This window comes from Lineus longissimus, chromosome 1, assembly GCF_910592395.1.
Source record: "Lineus longissimus chromosome 1, tnLinLong1.2, whole genome shotgun sequence".
Classification (NCBI taxonomy): Eukaryota; Metazoa; Nemertea; class Pilidiophora; order Heteronemertea; family Lineidae; genus Lineus; species Lineus longissimus.
The window spans coordinates 18,879,207-18,903,666 of NC_088308.1; the positions used below are offsets into that span (position 1 = coordinate 18,879,207).

Here is a 24,460-nt window from a genome sequence, read left to right on the forward strand (position 1 = left end):
TTTCCATGAAAATGTTTGTTGTGATATTGAGAACATGGAGAGTAACTGTGACATGTATTCTTGTTTATTACCAAAGAAATCTGTCAAGGCCTTACTGTTACCAACACTGCTCAGTTTAATTAGGCTGCATGACAAACCATTTATGACATCAGGGTGTCTGCTCAGTACAAATCTCAATCGGAAATTAGCCTTGTTGTGTTTCTAGGGCAACCTGTCAAGCAATTTCACTAGGCCTGATGACCTGCACAGCAAATAAATTTCAAGTCAATGAACAAGTGCTGCTTGCTGCCAGTGTTGTTTTTCAAAATAAGTGACAGCTAATAAAAATGGAGTGTGCACTGGAACAACTTGATAAGTGGAGTTGTGACCGAACGGCTTGTTATATTGGCCAGACTCTTTCATGTGTCATATATTCATGAACTTGTGCATTTGAGAATATGCAAACCGCTACTTGGTGCTCGAAGGAATACGACCAATAGCGGTGTACATAGTGAAATTGGTCGAATACCATTGTTGTTTAATATATTTGTAAAAATTCTTAAATATATTCATCGTGTAGTGAAAGATAATAACCAACTTGCCAAACTCATGATGAGAAATGAGTATGATGCAATTTTGGCAGAGAGAGGTATTTATCTCTCATCCTGAATGTTACACTTCCAAACCCAATGATTATGTAAGTTTTCAAAGGAGTAATAAATACAGATTATTATTATTTTTATATTTATTGACAATTTGTTGTGATTTTGGGCAACTAGTCTGATCTTAATCTGCTAATTTAAAAAGCAGATATAGCTGGGTATCACAATAGTTGCCTAACATCAAGGCTACTTACAGTGGAAAGGGGTGCCTGTCCCGATGTCCTCTTATAAAAAAGACCCCTTTCCGAAACCCAGCTGGCAATTTTGGCAAACCCCAAAGCCATTTTCTAACCCTCCCGATCATTTCCAAATCCCACTAAAGTAAACCCATGAATGTTAGGAGAACTTCCAACAGTGCAGAGGCGCAATACAATCATCAGTGCCTGTCACCTCTGAAGTCTTGGGTGCGATTCCTGGTTGTTCCAGTATACTTATGTGATAGAGAGGATGACTGTCTTCGACAGCATAGGTTTTCTCTGGGTTGCCTGGTTTCCTCCTACAGTACAATTTGCCCAAATATTGTTGAAAGAGCCAATATTGGTCAACATTTGCTCACATGCTCTTCAATATTGAAAACAAGAAGAACCACAGCATTGATCTTGTCCTGCGTCACTCAGACAGACCGCCACCAATCTACTGAAAATATAGTCCCTTTAAATAAAATATGTTGCAGGCCGTTGCTTGATTGACTCTATTAGGTTCTAATTATTGTCACAAACAGCCGCTACACCAAGACCTTCAATTCATGCCCCGAACCACTATTGACGAGTTTAATGATACATCAGTGAGATGTATGTAGATAATTTCATGAATGAATTATGCTCTATTAGCCGATCTACGATATGTATTTGTGTACACATGCATTCACATGGGCATGAATTGGTGTATTATGAGGTTAATTACATGCTTACTATAGTAGAATGTATTCAGGACAGTCGAGATGACAGTTTCTACAAGTGTGTCGTGTGGAATGGTAAGGGGCATCTCCGTAAAGGAGCAAGGATATCTGGGTTCAAAAGCTGAATTGACACTAATGTTAACACGATGTAAGTCTACGTCTATTACACCCAACCATTCGGTGCCCAATGACGCTGTTCTACGTTGTTGAAAAGCGGGTCCCATTGACTGTGGCAATCCTATCTTTGAAACAATGTAAGCTACACAAGCTCCATCTGATGTGCTGGTCCTGAATCGAAGCACTTTACATCATCTTATCTAACGAAATGATTTAATGTTGCGTTTTTGTAGTGTACAAATCCTGGGTTCTCCCGATCAAACCCGGGCCCCATTGCGTGGTAGCCCACACTGTTAACCACAAGGCTCTGTCTTCTTTACTTTGTCTGGTGACAACCATCAAGAGGAATCAATGGAGAAATAACATTTTGTCTTTCATTGTATCAATCTGGGCGGCCGTACATCATGCCCAGATCCTTGATGCTCGCATTATTGCATTTCCTTATTGAACTATAATAGTAATAAAATAATAATAATAATGCAAATAATGATAATAAACTTTTATTAATGATTAAGGCCATCAGCCCTTACAACAATACAAATCAATATATATCATGCAAAACAACTCAAGATGACAAAACAAAGTAATACAATTAGAATTCAAGTCTCCTATCCCTATTTTTGTATCGAAAAACTGACAAATTATGCAAGGTTTCTGCACACTAATACTATTCATTAAGAATACAAAGGAATCTGGTGAAAATCTGGTAAAAAGATCTTGCAGAAATACACATATTCAAAACATGAACTAGCTATCAGCAAGAACTTTTACAGTAGAAACCTTGAAATCAAAAAAAGGAATGGCTATTGAACGATTGGAAGATCATGTCGCTACTAAGCTTGACGTGACTGCGTATTCTAACTGTGAAGATGCTCCACCATAGATCTCATCTCATCTTTCTGATGAGATGTCCACAAATAGAGCCAGGATCCTCACTGTCCATGTTACTAGGCAACACATTTTATGAATTCATAAAACGCAGCGCCTTTGGCCAGTTTGAGGTGGGATAGAGGTATTTTGAATTGTGAGTTATTTAATTGCCTGGGGCGATACATTTATTGGAGATATGGTGAAATCACTGCAGAAATCGCTAATTTCTTGGGGAGTTTCTTCGTGACATTTTTTATGTCTTTGCCGATAAAGGCTGCGCTGTGTGTTTTTGCCAAATGGTACATAAAGGCATGCTGTTACGGAACGTTTTATCATTCGTTGCCCTTCACTATCAAACAACACAATGCCTTAAAATACAAGAGAGGCACGGAAGAAGCGATATGCAAAAATTGCGAAGAAATTGTGCCTTTCGGACAAAAAATTGTGTCGTCACAAAGGCTCTTGTATGATGAAGCGCTTGGAGCAAATATACCGGTACATTTTCTTGTCGAAGTTGACTTCCATGAGTGGTTGTGAGAATGTGTTATGTGCATGGTCTTGACACAAACTTTTAAGTTTGAAATAATCAAATTGTCAAATGCTGCTCTGTGAAATATTTGGATTCTTGTTATTTTATCCAAGAGCAGAACATCAGAAACTCATTGCCAGTTTCCAATAGAAAAAATTGTAATGATATATTACCAATATGTTGAAAAAAATTGTAATCTTATGTCACTGATATCTTGAATGCCTGCCAAACTTGAATATCAACCTGATTTATTTTCAACGTCTGGGTTTTTGGCTAACCGTAGGATAGTCTATACAATACTGCTGTGTCCGTCGTCTGTCGTCGCTGTTGTTGTCGTCTGTATCCTGTTTCAAAAACGGTGGCACGTTTCTTAACTGCTAGGACCCTCCAGGTCAGGTGACCTCAAAACCGCTAAAGCTATGAACCTGAAATTTTGTACACATGACTCCCTACGCCAGATATCCTCTGACAACGAATTCTGGTCCGATCGGATTCTCGACTTCAAAACTGAAAAGGTAAAAAGTGCAATATCTCGCTTATCAGTGACTTGTTTTCAATAATATTCTTATGGTCAGTACTCCTAACTCTTACTTACATACTAAGACTTACTTTTCAAGGTCACATAGGTCAGGTGGCTTAAATTGGGCATTTGAGTGTACATATGGCATGTTTCTTAACCACTTTTAGCTATGAACTGGAAACTTGGTACAGAGAATATTTTGTGCGTGTAGTCATTTGTGATTGTTGGTGGCCGAAGCTTGCCAACTGCACAGCAAATAATTCATGTGTAGGTCCTCCGATGTCGATACCTGTTCTTCAAAGCTCCATTCTAAACTGTGAAACTTGATATTGATACTTGGTGTCAGGATTCTTGACAACAGTTTAAAGATTTGATGATCAGACACTGCAGGTTTTGATATTTATGGTTCTAACCGCCTGGAAATGTACAACCTCAGGAACAACTAGAACAAAGAATATTGATATTGCGTATTGCTGTTATTCTGCCTAACATTTGTGGAACAGAGATATCAATATCTTGTTGTTGCCATCAGAAATCTCAACAAGAAAACAACCATTGACCTTGAAATAATACTCCATGTCTGAAAGAAACAAGGCTACAATATTGCTTGCTATCGGCTGTGCCAATCGACCTAAAAAATCTGTCCAAATCTTCTGAATGGAAGAAAAGGCTTTGATTACCTATTTATTGGCAATATTGAAACTACGCTGCTTATTCGCTGCCCATGATGGAAATATTCATACTTCGTCATGTTGAACATTTATGGCATCACCTGTCGACTTCCACGATTATTAGGCATGAAATTTATTCAACAACATGTTGCTTCATTCAGCACTTTTTGGTTCACCGTAGGGGAGTCTATACAATACCGCTGTGTCCAGCGTCGGTCGTCATAGACGTCGGTCATTGTAGTCGTCGTTCGCCCTAGTCATCGGTGGCCCCAGTCGTCTTAGTCATCAGTCGCCCTAGTTGTCGTAGTCATCGGTGGCCCCAGTCGTCGTAGTCATCGGTCGCCCTAGTCGTCGTAGTCATCGGTCGCCCTAGTCGTCATAGTCAATGGTCGCCCTAGTCGTCGTAGTCATCGGTGGCCCTAGTCGTCATAGTCATCGGTCGCCCTAGTCGTCATAGTCATCGGTCGCCCTAGTCGTCATAGTCATCGGTCGCCCTAGTCGTCATAGTCAACGGTAGCCCTAGTCGTCATAGTCAGCGGTCGCCCCAGTCGTCATAGTCAGCGGTCGCCCTAGTCGTCATAGTCATCGGTCGCCCTAGTCGTCATAGTCAATGGTCGCCCTAGTCGGTGGCCCTAGTCGTCATAGTCATCGGTCGCCCTAGTCATCATAGTCATCCTTCGCCCTAGTCGTCGTAGTCAACGGTCGCCCTAGTCGTCGTAGTCATCGGTCGCCCTAGTCGTCGTAGTCATCGGTCGCCCTAGTCGTCGTAGTCATCGGTCGCCCTAGTCGTCGTAGTCATCGGTGGCCCTAGTCGTCGTAGTCATCGGTGGCCCTAGTCGTCGTAGTCATCGGTGGCCCTAGTCGTCGTAGTCATCGGTGGCCCTAGTCGTCGTAGTCATCGGTCGCCCTAGTCGTCATAGTCATCGGTCGCCCTAGTCATCGGTGGCCCTAGTCGTCGTAGTCATCGGTCGCCCTAGTCGTCGTAGTCATCGGTGGCCCTAGTCGTCGTAGTCATCGGTCGCCCTAGTCGTCGTAGTCATCGGTCGCCCTAGTCGTCGTAGTCATCGGTGGCCCTAGTCGTCGTTTGCTCTAGTTGTCGAAATTGTCGGTCGTCATTCGTCTGTTGTTCGTCATCGTCTGTCGTGGTTCGTCGTCGTCTGTATCCAGTTTCAAAAACAGTGGCACGTTTCTTAACTGGCTATGAACTTGAAATTTGTACACATGATCCCCCATGTCAGATAACCTCAACAACAAATTCCGGTCTGATCTGATCCTCGGCTTCAAAACTGAAAAGGGAAAAAGTGCAATATCTCCATTATCAGTGACTTGTTTTCAATAATATTCTTATGGTAGGTACCCTTAACAAGGATACATCACATATCCTGCAGGTTTTTGATTTGACATACTTTTTAAGTTCTCAGAGGTGAAGTGACGTAAATTGGGCGTTTGAATGTAACTATGTTAGCGATATACAAATACTTGTGATGCTCAATAAAAAGATTTTGTGATTTTGAAATGGCCTGAAATGATTGACAAAGCCATCAGCTACATTGCGACTGAATTCGAGGTGGGGGGGGGGCAGGTTGGCTGTGTGAGCATGTATTTCATTTATCTTTCCTGTGTCCTTTCGTGGTAGACTTCTGGCACTAATCTCGCTGTGTGGCTCCAGATTTGAAACTATTGATGCCGCTCTTCTGTAACCCAGGCTGATAGACCAATTTGCCACCATTTGAACCAAAAAACCTCATTCTCTCTTCTGTTTGAAGTGGTAGGCTGATGCTCCCAGAATTTGATTCTTGCCTGAAAAGATGAGACAACAAATGAATACTCTTGTTTAGACATAACACCCATGCTTTTGTTTAAATTGCTTCTTCAGCAGACATTTCCGGCCTGGTCGCACGCAGCTCCAACGGTTTTATTTATCACCAACAATGGGTCAGGGCTCGACTATCATGGCAAAGATGGTTCCTCTCTCTTTATCCCATCAAATTTTCAAGCTTAGTTATAACAGACTGTCAGCTTTGGCTTTTATACAGGTTAAGCAATTTTTGATGTGACTTTTTAAGCTCAGCTGTCTGCAATTCTGGAAATCGAGTTTAGAAAAGGTTCTAGAGTTTGATGAGGCAACGCAATTGATCCACCTACATGTATCAAATTGGCTCCAATGTCATCGTCATTGAGTTACATTGATTCCTCTCTCTTCACTGATATACTTCTATGGGGTCCTGAACTCTTGCGAAATGTAGAGACTGGACCTGATCATCACTACAGGAGTATAATTCAGTAAGTACAACTTTCAAATGAACTAAAACACTGGAAGGTAGAAACGAAGAGTTATAATTTTTTACCAGTTTGGTGGGAAAAATGCATATTTCTACCTAACAGAACAGAATAAACATTTGTCTGAACTTTACAATCCCCCATTGACGTGACCCTGTAAGCTTGTCACATTGCTAGTATGTGATACATAAATTTGTTTGCACGTATGTTGACGAGTGCCACTGGCAAGGTGAACATAAAAGACCTTCACAGTAGCAAGCCTCTCTCAAAGGAGGCTTAAAGCAATAGTATTCGTAACCACAGCAGCATTGCCTCTTTATCATGGCAATCATAGCTGCTAGGTTGTCTGTCAACAATGCATTACTACTCTTGAATTGTTTTAAGTAACCATCACCTACCTTGGCAAAGCACTTAAGAGGCCAAGATGGGTAAGTGCATTGTTTCTGATGCCATTTGGACTGGAGTGACCTGTGCATCCTTTGATATGGCAAGGAGATTGGTAAAACAAACCAAGAATCTTTGTTTAGCCTGAGTATTTTGTCTATGTCTGTGAGAGGCCAAAGGATCTAGTAATAATATGCCAATGATGATATGCTCTGCAGTAAACACAACACCTTTCAACATTCTTTTACAAGGGAAAGGTGGCGTTAGTTGTACAACAAGGTAACACTTGGCAATAACTCGTTAGTATGACTATGGAGAAATTTCCTGTAGTAGAATGCATATCTCTCTTGTTATGTGATAGATGGTTGACATTAATTAGTATTCACAAGGAATACTGTAAACCCTCAAGCTGAGCTGTGGAACCAAAAGCTTAATAGCTGCATCTACTTTATACCCAAGAGTACCTTTCTGGAAGCCTATCAATTGTGACTTAAGGAATTGATACCAAATTGAGGTATTGGTTGTCTCACAAAACACAGTGAGACTGGAGGTAAAATGTTGGCCCAAACCCTCCAAGCAGTGTTTGGTGAGACAACCATTACCGACAGTGAGGTATCAGTTGCTACTCTAAAACATCTCAAAATAAAAACTGTTTCTTAATTTTGACTGGTTCCTAATACCTAAGCCACATAATGGGTCACGATGATATTATTATCATTTTTAGTGTCGTAAGAGCAGACTTCTCAGTCTCTAAAGTGCCAAGACTCACCGATGTGTGGGTGTCACTCTCTGTTGAAAGTCGCTAACCTGGACATTGATTTTATGAACCACTTGGTGGAAACGTTTGGCACCAACCTCGAATCAATAAATGCTGCATTACATGAAGATGGAACTATAATCTCAGCTTGTCTGAATTATCCAATTGTTCACATTTGTAATTTACTGGTGTAGGATGCATGCTCTTAGTCCTATTATCTCAGTAGCCATGTGTGGTTTGGTCTAAAGGCTTTTTCAGAACCCAATGTCAATGCCCTGAAGTTACCAGGAGGGTGCTGTACGTCTTACATCATTTCTGACAAAAGATTCCGTTTCTTGCTCTCATTGATCCATAACTACTAATATTTAGCTTCCAATATGATCTGTCTGGTTTGGATAAAAAGTTAAAGGTTAAAGCCTGTAAAGTAGTGTGAGTGAAATAAGATGATGAGAGTTAAAATAAGCAAACTTCCTTTGAGACCATCGCCTTTCCACTTCCTTCCTCCCATACTGGCGATAAGGACACGTCAGGGAGACAGACAAAGACCATTGCATGCCGAAGTAGATTTGACTCCTCTCCATACCTCAACCTAATCCCATTTCTAATGAATTCTTGCTTTTTTCAGCCACTGACGCGTAGAACATGTCGATTTTGAACCACTGGGTCGATCATAATCCCTCATAGAAACTCGTCTTCATCTTCCGAATAAGGTAGGAACAGATTTTTCATCCGTCGGCACGTTAAACCTCTTAGTGGGAGAGGATAAAAAATCATCCACTCAACCGCTTCTGATGCTATTACTTTTACCTCTTGTGTCACTCACTAGAGTCCCCAGGTCTTAAGATCTGATGGACAGTGCATCTTTTCTTTGATATCTCGAAGGATTGCTTATCGAATTCTGAGCTGGTGAGGTAGTCGATGCTGACCTATAAAGTCTCTTGTATTAGGAAGTTATGAAATCAACTATTATCATCTGGTGATGACATTTCGTGTTTTCTGGTATAAGGAAGTTGTTGAATCAATTCCATTTATTAGATGGGTACCTGTTGTTCCAAAAGAAACTCCCTGCTCACTTCACAAAAACGTTGAGAAAAAAATATATCTGAAAATGAGTTGTCAGCAATCGGATTCTGATTCACTGAATAATTATTGTATGGTGTGGAACAACTCAGAAAGTGGACTTTTGATAATGAAGTTAATTTCAGAGTGGTCTCTTGATGAAGTATGCAATACATTACCCAGCAGTCATTGATTTGCCTAGTTTAGGAGAGTGTTTTATTGAATCAAAATAATTTTATTCTCCCAGTAGAATGCCACAAGATGTTTTTGTTGTTTTGATAAGTGTCATCCTCCGTGAAGTATATTTGATGTTGGTATAGCCACATACGAGAAGGTTACCAGAAGGTTTCTGGTGTACATGAATTAGAGCAACCTGTTTCATGAAAGAAATGAAGAATTGCCGTGTTATGTTATGCACCAATTTGCCTCAGTTCTCTCTCGACCTAACATACACATCATAACTGTACACAACAAGATAACACAAGTCGATCTTGGCAAGATATAGCTTGGCGTCGCATCAAATAAAGACCTGTTAGGTCTTCTGTTAGTGTGTGGCAGGTAAACAGGGAAAATACCAAGAATCTATGATAGATCAACATCAGTACGGAGAATGCGCGAAAACTTTCCACCATGGTGATTGCTTCTGTGTCATGTCAAGTTTACATCGTACACAGTGTAATCACATATGTCTATGTTCATTAACATGCATGAGTAACAATCTTGGGTGAAACATCTTCGTTTTAATAGTTAATGCTTTTTCACAGGTATTGCTTTTTCCTCCCAGTTGCGGTGAACTTATTTTCCGCCAGTATAGAGCAGTGTTGTGATTTGGTATCGAGGCGCTACTGTTGTGGAATTGATTTACCATAATAGCTGGTGTGTATGGATCGCCAGAGATCCGATTGCCAATCAGTGTGGTTTAAAACGACATCTTGATGGTTTGCGTGATTGCTTGGACAGGTGTAGTGCTGGTGTCTCTCACATGGTGGCACTGTTTGTTGCATTGTAAGTCATGTAAGTGATTCTGTGAAATGGTTTAGATTTTGTAATGTTCTCCATGCTTAGCCATCATTTCGTGTAAATTGTGGGTTAGTGATGAAACCCTGGAATGAAACAAAATGAAATAAAATTGTTGAAATTGTTGAAATGAAAATGAACATTTCAAAATGAAATCAACTTCAAATAGAAGTTCCTAGTTGACAGTCGTGTCGCTGTATGCGTGTCGGACTTCACTGGTGTGATGAATAGTTCTTAATTTCATTCCTTCCTTCCTTGCTATATTACAAAAAGTCTCCACCATATAGAGGAATGCAGGAATTCATTTAATTTCAATTGTTTCATTTCCTTCTGATGATTTCCTTCTGGATTTTATCGGTAACCATGAGATAGTAGTTGTATAATGAGTTAATACTTGAGATTCTTGGCCTGTTGAGTGTAGTCTGCCTAGAAATTCCAGGTACATGACTTATGATACAATGCCTGGGTAATATGGGTGCTTTGTAACCAGCACCTGCTTGCCAATCTAAACAGACCTGTTCAAGTTAGTATAGGTTACCTGTCTTCCTACAAATTGCTTTTTACCCAATCTCAGCAAGTTTGACTTCTGACTACGCTCCCTCGCGACTGATCTGAACTATCATGACTATAGGTTTAGAACATGTCCTTGTCCTTAACATTGGCTATAGGTTTAGGACATGTCCTTGTCCTTGAAAGCCCACACCTGACCCAATGAATCCCAAACCATCTATGACAATCTTTTCTCACCATCTCTGACTCATTTCAAGTCTCCATTAGCACATTTTAAGCAACTTTAAAAATCTTAATGGAGGATAAATGGAATTTCAATGAACATTTTTTACACAGCATGATTTTTCCAGAAAAAAGAAATAGTATTAATTATTCATCTCCGTGAGTGCAGGAACTATCGCAGTCAGTTCATTGGCTGAGGTAACTAGTGATTTAGATTGGAGTGCATCAACGCTGATTTGATTTTCTTGAGAGTGAGTTCTGGAATGTGATTGAATGAAAGGGGTAATCACTTTATTAACCCGTTAAAGTGATAATGTTGTCTCAGTAAGTTCTTTGAGTGGCATTTTCGTTATATTTCTTTTAAAAATCTCATCCCCTGAGGTGCTCTGAAGTCTATTATCTGATTTTTTTGCATATTAATTAATTTCAACACTACCGTTGTGTAGACAGATATACAAATACTATAAATACCAACTTTCATCAAATTTGTGTGCATAATAACTCAACTACGCCATTGTGTATCAGACATTATACTTAATATTTTAAGTTGCATATTGGAACTTCAGCCAGTTTTAAAATGCTCCTTTTAAGGGGTACTCCGTCCGTAATTCTTGGTGATCCGGTAAAATAGAAATGCAGTTATATGGAATGCTGTGTTATAAATATATATCCAACTGTTTTAATAAGACACATCATTGTTTTGATGACTCTATCTATTGTTTCCACAATACCTCCATGAAATGTGGGATATTTTTACAAAAGAGACAAACTAGCAGAGGTCTGGTGCTTTACTTTAATGATAGTTAGGTGTTTTATGATGTGCTGAATGACATTTTTGTTGGGTGCAGTGTTTTGTCTATGACGACAGTACTACTGAAAGCCACAACTTCCCAGAGGCAGTCATAAACCGCAATGGTGCACGAGTCATAAATAAGTTAAGCACACATTGTGGAGACAATTCATCAATTACCTGCATGCCAGCCGATAGAAGTCTACAACCTTATCTATCATATGAGAGATGAAATGTGTATAAACGCATATTGAGGAGTATGTGTGATATTTTCCACGATAACTTGAGACGAGATCTTTAGACAATCATCATAGATACCATGCTATTGTTTTGGTCCACCTTGATAGGAGATAGAACAGGAAATATCCTGGAGTATTTACATACACTGGCAACAGCTTTTGCGTTTTCTGCTTAGATTAAATGGCCACTTGTGTAAAGCAATATATGTTCATGTCACGGTGGCCATCTTGATTGTCATCTGCAGGCGATGTCTGTCAAAACAGGTTTCCTTGAGTGTACATGTAGCATATTTACATGCCTAAGACTTTGGGCCCTGAAGGGTTATATCAACTTAAGGCATTGTATTGAATTGTATTGCCTTTTTTGTTAGAAAACACTTTTCTATGATAAAGCCAATGTAATGCATTATAATCATCATGGACCTGAAAGCTTCTGGATGTCATGACGGTATCTTTTGGATCCTTATCCTCATGTATTCCGCCCCACGTCACAGGTTTTCAGCACCCAAAAAGGTTACCGAAAGAAAATAGTATATTCATATTTGGTATTAATTGGCTCCTTGTCTTTTTCAACTGCAAAAGGCAATCTTCGCAATCTCTGCAGTCAACGCGGAAAAATTGTGCATTTGAAACCAAAAGTTCCTTCTTGCATTCTTTCACAGATAATGATCTGCCATCCCTGGAAAGCATCACCACTTGAAACCATCGTTGACTCCAAGCTCCAATGGCAAGAGCATATATTTGAGAACAACACAATTAGACAGTAATTACCGGCAACGTGAACACAATTAAAAAGTGTTAATTTGTATGGGGATAGAATTAACCTGATGAATGAGATCAGATTCTTTGCCAGCGCACATCAAAGTGTGTAATCCAGCTTGGCGCACCCAATGAATCTCGCACCTTGTTTTTTGCCGCTGGGAAGGTGATACAATAATGTCATTGCTAATAGCTTTCTTACACTTCGCTAGCATCCGTTTCAAGTCATATTCCCACATTAGGGGTAGATATAATGTTTAGTAGTGTGTGAATGCACTGAAATATTGAGCCATCTTGGGTATGGAATGTAATCTGGTGACTCTTTTTGTTCGTGATGGATGTAGAGAATCTTCTCGATTCCTTTACAGAAGCTAATTTAACCCTTTCAGTACCCTTGACCCGCACTCGGAGCAGTTTATAAAATGACAGCCCAACAGTGTGCAGTGCGGTACAGGAACTTTAATAATTTTTACTTAATGTACACTCATATTTAGTTTCAGTGCTGCCATGCAAGTATCCTTTGAATTTTGCTGCCTCTTGTTGAAATGAAATTCAAACCTGAACCTTCAGGACATGGTTAAAGGAAAAATGACATTCAAAACTGAACCTTTAGCCATAGTTATGTGTAAATGTCATCGAGTACTTATTAACTTAATTGCGCTTTTCGTGACCACCTCCTTCCATCTATGTTTCATCTACTTTTCATCTACACTTAATCTGTCCCTGACTGTGGCTGTGAAGTTCACCTCCTGACATTTCACTTATCCCCTCTCCCTCTGGGTCATATTGGTGAAATAGTACACGTTATTACTATGATTCTAAATTAGATATATTTCCTGTGGGTATTGAGAGTCGTATTTCGCTGTTGGTATGCCATGCACCCCTGCTTTCAAACATTATAGAACCATTAAATTCCATCACAGATCAGGTGGAAATATCCTGGGGGATGGTTTGTGTATCAACTTTATCCTTGAAATTATGAAATCTTTGGAACATTGAATCACATGCAACGTTTCATAGTCTGGTGGTCAATACTGCTATATCTATGTTACACCCTTTAGAATGTGTGTTAAAATTCTGAGTTTCTAAGACCTACCCCCCCCCCCCATCCCCCCTCCCATTGATCATTGTTTCAGGTGGAGTGGGGAGGGGAATCTCCCCCTTTTAATGACAATAAGTGGTACCAACGACTTACAAAATGGAAATTTTGATGCATGGCCTGATAATCGTATTCATGGTTCATCGCCCCAATGTGTCACTACCGCTATGATCGCCATTAACCTCTAATTGTTCTCTGCCTGAGTGGGGTGAGGCTAAAGTCGCAGCGGGAGATCCTCTTTTAATGAATAAAATATCGCTGTGATGCTTTGTGCGTTGTTATTGGCGATGTAGTTGGAATCTGCTGGAGGGGTCACCAATCTAAATGTACCATTAGCCTGCGTTGTTTTCATACGTTAATTGATAATATGGGGATGTTTTTGATGATGAGGTGGAAATACATTAGTTTGTGACTTTGGGTATGATCTCCACCACTACTTTTCCTGCTTTGTTTGATTAAGAGGCCAATGTTTTTATGCATACATGTAACTAGAGAAAGTAAAGCTTTTCTTTTCTTTTGATTTCTCCGAGGGAATGAAAAGTGGTGGATTTTTTTCATGTTTTTGTGACTTGAGGTGTTTTAGGCAACATTGTTCGTGAACCTGAATGCAGTGAACCAACTGATTTTGCACCTAAAACAAGTTTGTCAATCATTTTATAGCTAACAAACAAAGGATGAACAATTCTACCATCTTTACCTTCCCCAAAGGAAATGTGATCTCTTTTGGAAACATCGAAAAAGACATCCTTCACACAATCGTTCAACTTTCCCCCATCGGCCTGACATCCATCCCATAATGAGCAGAACCAATCATCCGTGGTGATAATAGTTTTCCAAAAATCGCCGCATAAATCTCAAGTTGCATTTAACAACCTGACAGAGTTATTTCTTCATCTCTGCTCTAATTACTTATTACGCACAAACAGAGGCGTGGTAATAATCCATAATGTTGGGGACGGATCGATAGCATGTGCTCCGAACCATGTCCGCTTGTGGTAGTTTTAATCACATTGTGTACATTACGGTGTTAATCATGCATTTATGAGAATTGCCCCTTATAACTTGCACTTTCTGTCAGTGCTCCTTTAGTCATGTCAGTCATGTCAGTGTCTATGATAATTTGATCTTTGAAATTGTTCTCGGGTGAACCTTCATCACATTGTATTCATTGTGGTGTTCATGAAATGAAGAGAATTGCCTCCTATAACATGCCTCTTCTGTCAATGGTCCTCTAGTGAGGTTGGTGTCTGAGGTAGTGCTAAATAACTTGATATGATCTGTAAAAGTGTTCCTTTATTGGTGAAACTGGAGACTATTTGTGAAAGTTGATGAATATCAAACTCGTAATTGCCAAAGAATTTTTTTTACCATGCTATGCCGAGAAAGAATGGTCCCCTCAGCCCGCATAAGCATGATCCAATCAGAATATAAAATAAATACATTAACAGTATCTTAAAAAGTCGTAATGTCAAAAACTTTCTATGTCAATATTTACGTTCCCTTGGGGACAGAAACACTGATGCATTATTAAACACCAAGTCGACATACTGCACAAATATAAATCGGTATCAGGGAGGATGTACCTTTCTCTTAACAGCGGTGATTCCAGTGAATGTGTGCATTGGTGGTAAAGTGATACGTTATTAATTTTCTGTATGTGTCCTCTGGCAGTACACTTAATTCATTAAGGTAGGCCCTAAGTTGATGTATCTATCTTTTGTCTTGTGAAAAGTAGACGTGCAAAACATGATGTATATCTGTTGGCACTGTTTTGTGAAACATTCTCCATGTAGTTTGGAGAATATTGATGCAAAAGTTTGGATGTCAGCAACATCAAAGGCGTATGCTATCACACCTCTTTCTAGCTAGAGAAACCAATTACTCTCAAGAAAGCCCTATTTATTTTGCTATTGGACAGCGGGTGGATGTGCCTTTATCATATCAGTTCTAATCAATTACAGTAGACGGCGAAAAGACATAAAATCGGCAATGAATGGAGATGTTCCTGATCAATTACACCATGTCATTAGCTGGCTGATGCCACGAGCCCATAACATGGCAAACACACTTCGACTAACAAATCGACTTTAGGAATAATTTGCGCAAGTTTGATTGTGAAGATTGATGCATGTTGAAACAAAGCTTCAGCGGCATGACCTGAATTAATCATTGAGTGAACAAAGCAGTGAAATCCAATTCCAGTTGCAGGATTTCACGCTCTCAAGTGAGCCAATTATGCTTTGACTTCCTCTGGTATGTTGGGCTAATTAGTGGGAAAAGTCATCAGAATATGCTGCTAAAGCTTTTGAAATTGTATTGAAGTGCTACTTCTGTGATATCTGCCTACCGGAGAGATTGTGCTGAATCATTGTACCACAATCAATATTCTTTCTGTTGAGGCTTTGCGAGGGACTTCTGTTACTTTGATGATGACCCTTGGAGGACAGCGCATATTAAAAAGCTCGGCAGCGCATTAAAAACATCAACATACAACTTCAGCGACTTGCCATATAGAAACGTCAGTCACAGTGGATCAGCTCAGCAAGAAAAGTTGATGAGCTTTGTAACTAGTACTGACCAGAAAGGTCCATAGATCAGCTCAACAACGTTAGAAACATGAGTGGATCTGCTCTGCATTAACTCATCAGAAACATGAATGGACCAGAACAGCAAAATAAGTAGAATCATTTCATGAGCTCAACAACATATCAAAATCAGGATCTCAACAACATATAAGAAACATGCATGGATCAGCTCAACAACAGATTAGAAACATCAGTAGTATGTCTGCTTAGCAACATAAGAAACATCATCGGATGAGCTCAACAGCATATCAGAATCACGAGCTCAACAACTTATTGAAACATGCATGGATCAGCTCAACAACAGATTAGAAACATAAGTAGTAGGTCAGCTTAGCAACATAAGAAACATCATTGGATGAGAGCAACAGCATATCAAATCAGGAGAGCTCAACGACATATCAGAATCAGGACCTCAACAACTTATCAGAAACATGGATGGATCATCTCAACAACATTTCAAAAACACAAACTCAACAACGTTATCAGAAACATGAGTGGATCAGCTCAGCCATCTGACCATACAGACATCATATTGATCTTTCCAGTGTACATTAACTTCACCCTTGATTTAGTGACATTCCCCTGGATGGAGCTTGTACGCTGCGAAATGAATAATAGAAACCAGCGGCCCCCTGAGATGGGGAGGTTGGCGATGATATCACACTGCGGGAAGGGATTTGGTATGGTGGAGGTCATTACTGTGATGAGGACTTAGAAGTGTTGATATGGCCACTGGTGTGTTGAGGCGAAGTGTGCTCTTTGATCGTGGTGTGCCTATCCCTGTGCACAATCAAGTTAACATGTTTCAAACATTGAAGGCATTTTCTCCTTGTAATTCTTGAACTTATTTGATGAAGATGTTTCCAAACCATATTTGTTCCCTCCAATGGGCAAATTGTCTTGAGATGTACTAGGTGGTACATCAAGTTGTCTTTCACCTTTGAGAGAGATTTTCTGGCTCTGCACATAAAAATTTGTTGTGAGCAACAGAAATTACCGTTCATGTGACTGCCTAATCTTGTCCTGCATTCTGGTAAAAAGATTGTGTACCATTTGACAGATAATGGCTCCGGCTCTGCATTCCTTCACCAGACTTGGGGCCTTCCTCCTGTGGTTACTCTATCCCCATCACCTTAACCTTTTCCAGCTACTTGTTGGCCCGGTCGATAATCCATCGATGCTCCCTACCGACTGCTTTTGTGATTTGCATGTAACAACTAATGACAGCTGCCAAGATATAACGATTTTTGGATATCTTTAAAAGTGTATTGGGAAACCAGTCAAACGACAATTACTATTCAAACCAGCTATTGATAATCTTATGTGGACCAGTCAATGAGTGTGCCAGCGTACAGTGACACCCAGCTGGGGAAATCTATATACAGGGCTCCAGGCAAAAGCTGCTGACATTTCAACTTTACCCAGCCATTTTAGCTTTTTCCGTGCAGTGCCATTTTTTTCGTGAAAAGGAGTATTTAAGAATCGTTGGCAAGACGGTTGATTAAAACATAATTGACATTTGTGTTGAGACAGCATGAACTTGCTTTCGCCGTTAGTTCCTCCTCATGGAGATTTATCCTGTTAAATATAATCTGTGTTTAGAAATTTAAATCCATTTCCAGAGTGAATAAAATAAATATGTCAATTTGAGAACTGTGTTTGGTGAGATTCAAATTTATCTCTCTTATCGGTATAGTTGTTGAAACCTTTTAGTTTGACATCACTTCGACCTTTGGGAAGAAAAAAAATCTACATTAAATGCATGTATATATATGTAGAGTGTTTTAGGGAATCTATGTTGAAAGAATCATTACAACCCTTCCATTAAGCACCAGAAGTCATGTCTAAATATGGTTGGCCAAAGAGACACAACATTTAAATGGAATGTTTACAGACTGTTTCATCCATTTCAAAATGCACCATTATTTCTATATTTGTTTAGAATTTCATCAAAAGTGAAATCAACTGGTTTGTGATTTTCTAAATGCATGAAGCCTGGTGTTAATCAATGGGATGGCTACTTTGTGGCCCAAGTTAAACTGATTTTCTCAGAAATCTCCCAATACCCCATTGACCACCAGGCAGATTGTTTACAATGTTTCTATGAAAGTCGACTCGCCAGTATCATTGCGGAACTCACTCCAATATCACGGCCATTGTATCGCGCAGAATCAAGTTGTCACGTCCCTCATCAAATTGATTCAATCACCGCGGTAACCATCTTTATTTGCTCGCATCCATAAGCAGATGATCTGGTTTAGTTCTGTGTCGAGATCCCAGGGGCTCTGCATGTTGCCATTCCTATGGTGCTTTGTCATCCCGTTCGATTTCTTTAAGGTGTCCGGATGAAGTCTGTCATCATTTGACAATAGATGGCTCTGGTAGTTCAATAACTGCTGCAAGATGAGGTCCTTGGTAAATGGTTGAGCATGGTGGCACTTGCCTTGGAAGCGACCATCGGATTATTGTAGTTGAGAATGAAAAGATGTCAAATATTTTCTATCCTCAGGTATCAGTGCGGAAGAAAAAAACAATGAAAAAACTGTGATTGAATCAATTTGATGAGGGTTGTGACAACTTGATTCTGCTCAATATGATGGCATTGATATTGGAGAGCAATCAAGATACTGTTCACATTGTGGTATAATCTTAGGACACTCACCCTTGTTTCTTTGGTTAAGTAAGGATTCTTAAAAGTTGTCTTGCCTTCTTTTATGAGACATCCTGTAGACACTATTTACTAGGGTATTGGTTGTTCCACAGCTTCATTCCATGATGAAAGCGTGTTTCAGTATCTTTGTGATCTAACTTCAGATGAAAACGAAAAGAAATATGTGGATGCACTATAATTTAAGCTGACATGCTACAAAAATGGAAGTGTTTGCCATGTTTAGAGAAAGATAATGTTGCCATCTCAAACTTGGAAGCAATCATACTATTGGTTTCCTTCTTACACAAATAGAAGACACTTGATTTGTCTCATCATCACGGCGTCGATGACGAGCTAAATACCAGAGTTCACAGTGGCGTATTGTAGTCGAGATGAAGAATCTGCCAAGTCTCCTGATCTCAGATCACCAAACATTCATGGGCTGTCACAATGAGAGTCAATCCAATGTCGTGATTGGATGCGTCATTAGGCTACGGCCATTTTGTCAGACGTTTGACGTTATCGGGATTGAGATTGACTTTTTGTTGATGTGGGTTTGAATATCATCAAGATGTCGAGAAGTCTAATCGAAGAGTGTTGTCGTTTTCTTTCTGTGGACGTGATAGGTTGTTTGCAATGAAGTTCAAGTTGCTACAAGAAATAATCAATTATTTCAAAGTTAAAAAAACCAAAAGAACTTTCAATCCTTTAAAATGCCCTAATGGGATTGCGAGATCATGTATTTTTTCATAAGATTGACATAGAATGTTGGATGTTGGATGTTACTACCAGTTTCTCTGCCTACGTGTTATAATAGAAACAGCATTGGTAATATCAAGAATTATTAAAGACTAGTCTCCTTTGGTAATAACATCACAATTTTCAACAGTAAACCAGCACTTCATTGGCATTGGCGATGCCATCAATGCCAGCAGTCACCTATCTGTCTCACCAACCATGAAAATCACCCTTGTAATATGTTTTCTTGAAAGAGTGTCATAATCTGGTATAAATGTTTCCATGCTTCTTCTGAGAATGCGCCTATGAACGGCCTGTCATTGCTCGGGTAATAGCTATTATGATGACTGATCGATGGGAAAGAGAGGGAAAGAAACCTCACGAGACATCTCATCACTCTCAAATCTATGTTTTGTCGTAAATACCATACTTTAACTTGTTTTCGTGTGTGATTGATCGTGGAAGACGAATAAGTTGTTGATGAAGCAAGGTATTTGTGTTATTGCTGGGCTATTTTTATTTGATATTGGTACGTTTGGGAGATTGGTGATATTTTTCATCACAGACACAGAACGATATTGAGTACTTGATGCTTGGGTACTTGGGTCTGTATTTGGTTTTCTCGAAACTTATTTAATCAGATTTCTAGAGGCATTACTGGGGGATCCTGGGAGGGGAGGGGCGTTTGCTTGCTTACATGAAGTACAATTTAAACAAATTCAAGAATAAGATAAGAATTGTTTTTTACATACCTCTTCACTTGTTTATACAACTGAACACCTTGTTTCCACATCTAATAAATGAGATTAAAGATAGGAAACTACTCTGAGGAATGACTCAAGTTGAATCTTATGGTAACCACCCCAAGGCCAAGTTACTGAATAACCTTACATTTTGACAAGCTCCAATCATAAATGCCTTCAAACCAAAGCAGCCTGAAATGTAATTTGTTGATAAATTACAGCGCATGCCACCAAGCACCAACCGTGTCACTTTTTACTGCAGCCCACGCTGAACAATATTGAAAATACTCGGAGGAAATAAATTCATTGTGAGAAGCCGCAAACCTCGGCGTAATACATCACTGATGTTTCGCAGCACACACTCAACAAATGAGTAGGCGGTCGTGAAAGAAATCATCCATCTCGCGAGCTGGCAACATGATCAATTCATAAATTGCCCAAAGAAAAAACCTTCATTTTATTGCTAGGTTGTGCCAACTGAGCTAGCTGGGGATGGTGCCTTGTAATGTGAATTCCTTGAGCTGCACAAGTCGTAGTTTGTAAAAATATAAATTCAGTGACCTGGTTTTCAAATGGCAAAAAACATTGATGTGTGGATTTGTTGATTTGCACCTACACTAACACATGCAATGTTAAAGACACTGCTTTCCTTATAATGCACTGCTGATAGTGGAGATGAAGAGATCACCTTGCTATTTCAACAACCATGATGACATGCACCACTCGATTTGTACCAAAAACTCACTTTTAGGCCCCATTTGGCACTGTGGCCGAGCTTTGACATATTAGAAACTCCAGCAATAAGGAATGTTTTGTTGGACATAGTTACTGGTACACTGTCCTCATACCTACCTTACATACCCATTGATCACATCGACCAGATCATATCAAAATGTCCGCCTTATCGACTGTGATCGATTCCAACAGCCCAATCGGACAGGAAGTGAATAGAAACTATAATCAAGATCAATACATATCAGTATGAACACCAAATCATCCATTCCATCCGACAGGTTGCTGTCACGGAGGTATCCGATATGCTCCCAGTGATTAATAGGCAAGGCAATGTCGTTGCTGCCTTATTCATTCCCTGTTTGATTTGCGTTGCCTTCTTCTCGGCATAGGATACCAATAGGGTGAAACAGCGGTACTTGAAGAATGCATGTCCTCAGCAGTATAGGAGAAAGGTTTGATATCTTGTATATACAGCAATTTTCCAAGCCTTAGTTAGAAGTCCGGCATTCTCACCAGGCAACCGCGCCCAAATATCCGAGACCCAGACCTGACAATGAACATGAGTTTTACTAGCGGACCAGGCTGCTAGAACAATTTATAATGGGTAAAGATTCATCTCACTAACTAAAAGCCCTTGCCCTCTTTCTACAATCACTACCAGCAAAATGTATTAACTAACAACATCCCATCTGAAAATCGTGCCTAAAACTTGCCAACCATGAAAGTACATGTGATCTGTTACTGTACTCTGTCCAATCAAAACTCAGAAGATGTTTCATTCCTTCTGCCATTGATCAGGCTTAGAAAGATTTCAATTGTGTTAGAAAGTCATTTATTGATTATCGACTGCTCTGCGATAAAGTGTTAGTTAACTCTGGTAATGTAGACTTAAGGTTTCTTACATCGGCGCTCATGGTGATCTGTGGCATTTGACGGAACATGGAATCGTCATTTATGAAATTAGACAATCTTGAATGGAGCTATCGATTGGTGTCTGGGGATAATTTATTTATCAGTGTGGTTGCTGCCTACCGCGCGCGGTTGGTGCCGGTTTCGCAGCGCTGTTAAAGGGGATAGTGTGTGGAGATCTTACATCATGAAGATCTTGTTGAACAGGTCTGGTTGCATGATGAGAAAGGCAAGCAACTTAACAAAATGCAATAGGCAAATAACTTAACAAAGGAGTCAAACCTTGATAGGATCAACTGAAATGGACAAATTCTTCAAATTCCGTCCTGGGAACGAGGAGGTCACTAGACCTCTACAATAATTGGAAAAACCCATGCTATACACTGATCAGGTTCTTGTCAAAAACTTGCAAAAAACATCCATTTGTCACATACAATTTTTGCTGACCAACTGCATGAGGCAGTGTGCAGAGAGGGAAGCTGTTGGAGCCATGCCAGTTGGAACAGAAGAAAATAGGTATCATCATTGATTTCATCCAGGGTCCCCCAATTCTCATCTCATCCACAGGTTGCCCAAATTCCTTCTATATTTTGTGCACAGAGTAAATTGTGATGCATAGGTATGTTGGGTGTGCTTGAGCTGGCATCAACTTGTAGAATCACTGATGGATTGGTGAGAATATTACTGGAGTCATGTTGCTGTCTGCTCTTGGAATATAACTGATCGTCACCTCTGGCATCATCAAATCTTCAGCTGAATGACGAAAAAAGATTTTTAATATTACATCAATGGGATCTTTCGTGTTGCGATTACAAATGGTCTCTTAATTGGACATTCTCTAATTGTAGTTATCAATGCAAGTTGTATCGTTAACTTGAACATGAACATCTTATCAATTAGGTGATAAAACTAATGACCCTACAAATGGTATTGAAATCATATCACAGAAACTTGTTTTTCGATAAAACCATTCAGTGATATGAGCTTCCTCAATATCACTCCTCATTAATGAGCTTTCATTGAGAACCATTTACCATTGGAAACACCTTCAAACCTGAAACAATTTCCCCTCTATAATCATAGTTTTCGTGGCTGAGTTGATCAAAGCTTTTTACAGTGATGACCAGCATTTTAACATGCTGAAAGTAATCCTGTTGCCTTTTAACCAATTACTACTTTTTCGGTGATGGCAATGGCAATTTGCCATTATGGATTATTGACGTCCTTAGAAATGAGCGTGAGAATCTGCCTGAACGTGGTACTGGGTGTTCCCTTGCCTTTGTCATTAGATAGCAATGTCCATTTGCTTCGAGGTTGAGGTGGGCACATTTTTAACGGAATCACCTGTGTCAATTAATAGTTTGTCCACTGATGGGCCTTTGAACTCGCCCATCAATCAGTTGTAGTTGTAGTGTGGGGCATCTTGTTTGTCCAATGTTTGTGGACTTGCTTGGTAATTCAATTTGCCTGCATATAACTTCCGTATGATTACTATATATATTTTCCTGAGCCACCAGTTGATAAATTAAACACAAATGGTGTACCTCTGATTGAACCATCTTGAAAGATGGTCCACTTTGAATATGGACTAGTCCACATAAATGTCGATTGTACTTTCCGTTTACGTGAGGAAAATTTAAACTGCATTCAGATTTGTTAGGATCTTATCAGGACGTTGTCTTGTACTCTCATTGGGCTTGAACGGCACCCTGTTTTACAGCAATGAATTAGAACTGCTTGTCCTATTTAATTTTTCTTTTCGTCGCCCGCTGTTCTTCTGACTCAAAAGATCATATTCTGCCAATTATTTGTACCTTATTAACTGCTGCAATAGGTTAATTGAGGATGATTTTTAAATAGTGTGGTTAGGGGGCTCTCTAAGTAATTAGATTCGAAAAAACCTTTGATTAGCTTTGTCTTAATAGCAAAAATAGATAAGCCGCAGGTGGGGTGTTACATTTGAGCTGGCGATAAATGTCATGTTATGAACCTTGAAAGCCAGTATTCCTTCTTCAAAAGATTTGAAATTGAATTGAAATTATTCAATTATTTAAATATGCATTGAATATCAATGGCAATATTGCTGTTGTGCACACCGATAGACATATACCAGAAGTCACTTTTCAGCAAGTTGGCATGTCTGGTTGCTGTACAGCATGGATGGTTAATTCTAATTACCTCTGGGGCAGACAAAAACACTGTGCACAAATGAACACTGCCTTTAACTTTTCAAGGTGGTATTTATACTTCGCTTTGTTTCCAGCTTCTCGACTAAGTATTTTGCTCTTTAACACTTAATGGTGAGAAAAGATTGTGGTGAAGTTTTGTGTGCCACTTTCCCCATATTCTCTTGTTCTGTGATATATGCCCACTTGTACTTGTTGATGCACAGTTAGGACGGTTACAAATACAACTTTCTGGCAAAACAGGAGGTATTCATTGTTAGTGAGTGCATGATGGCCAGATGTAATAGCTTCAGGTTACTTTATAACCCAAAATGATTTTACCTCCGAGTAAAAGCGAGAACCTGAATTGAATAAGAGGAGCATCTTTTGGAAGTTTATCACTTCTATACCCACTTGGACAATCATGTCACGAACAGACAGTGCTATACTGATTGGAAGAAAAGAGTGGACAAGTGCACATTCTCATGCCACCGAAGTATAGCCATTAAAAAAAATGTAGCGCAAATGGTATTGTCAATCCTGGCATACTGCTGTATTCTTAAATACTGTGAT

The 24,460-nt window shown here is 39.6% G+C and overlaps 1 protein-coding gene across 7 annotated transcripts in view; it reads left to right on the forward strand.

Annotated features, from left to right (window-relative positions):
• The window catches only part of LOC135489952 (zinc finger MIZ domain-containing protein 1-like), a 178,093-nt gene that overhangs the window by 23,763 nt on the left and 129,870 nt on the right, over positions 1-24,460 (forward strand). For all 7 annotated transcript variants that reach the window (XM_064775617.1, XM_064775633.1, XM_064775623.1 and 4 more), the window contains exon 3: positions 8,293-8,377. The gene's annotated coding sequence lies outside the window, so the exon portion shown is untranslated. The remainder of the gene's footprint in view (positions 1-8,292; positions 8,378-24,460) is intronic.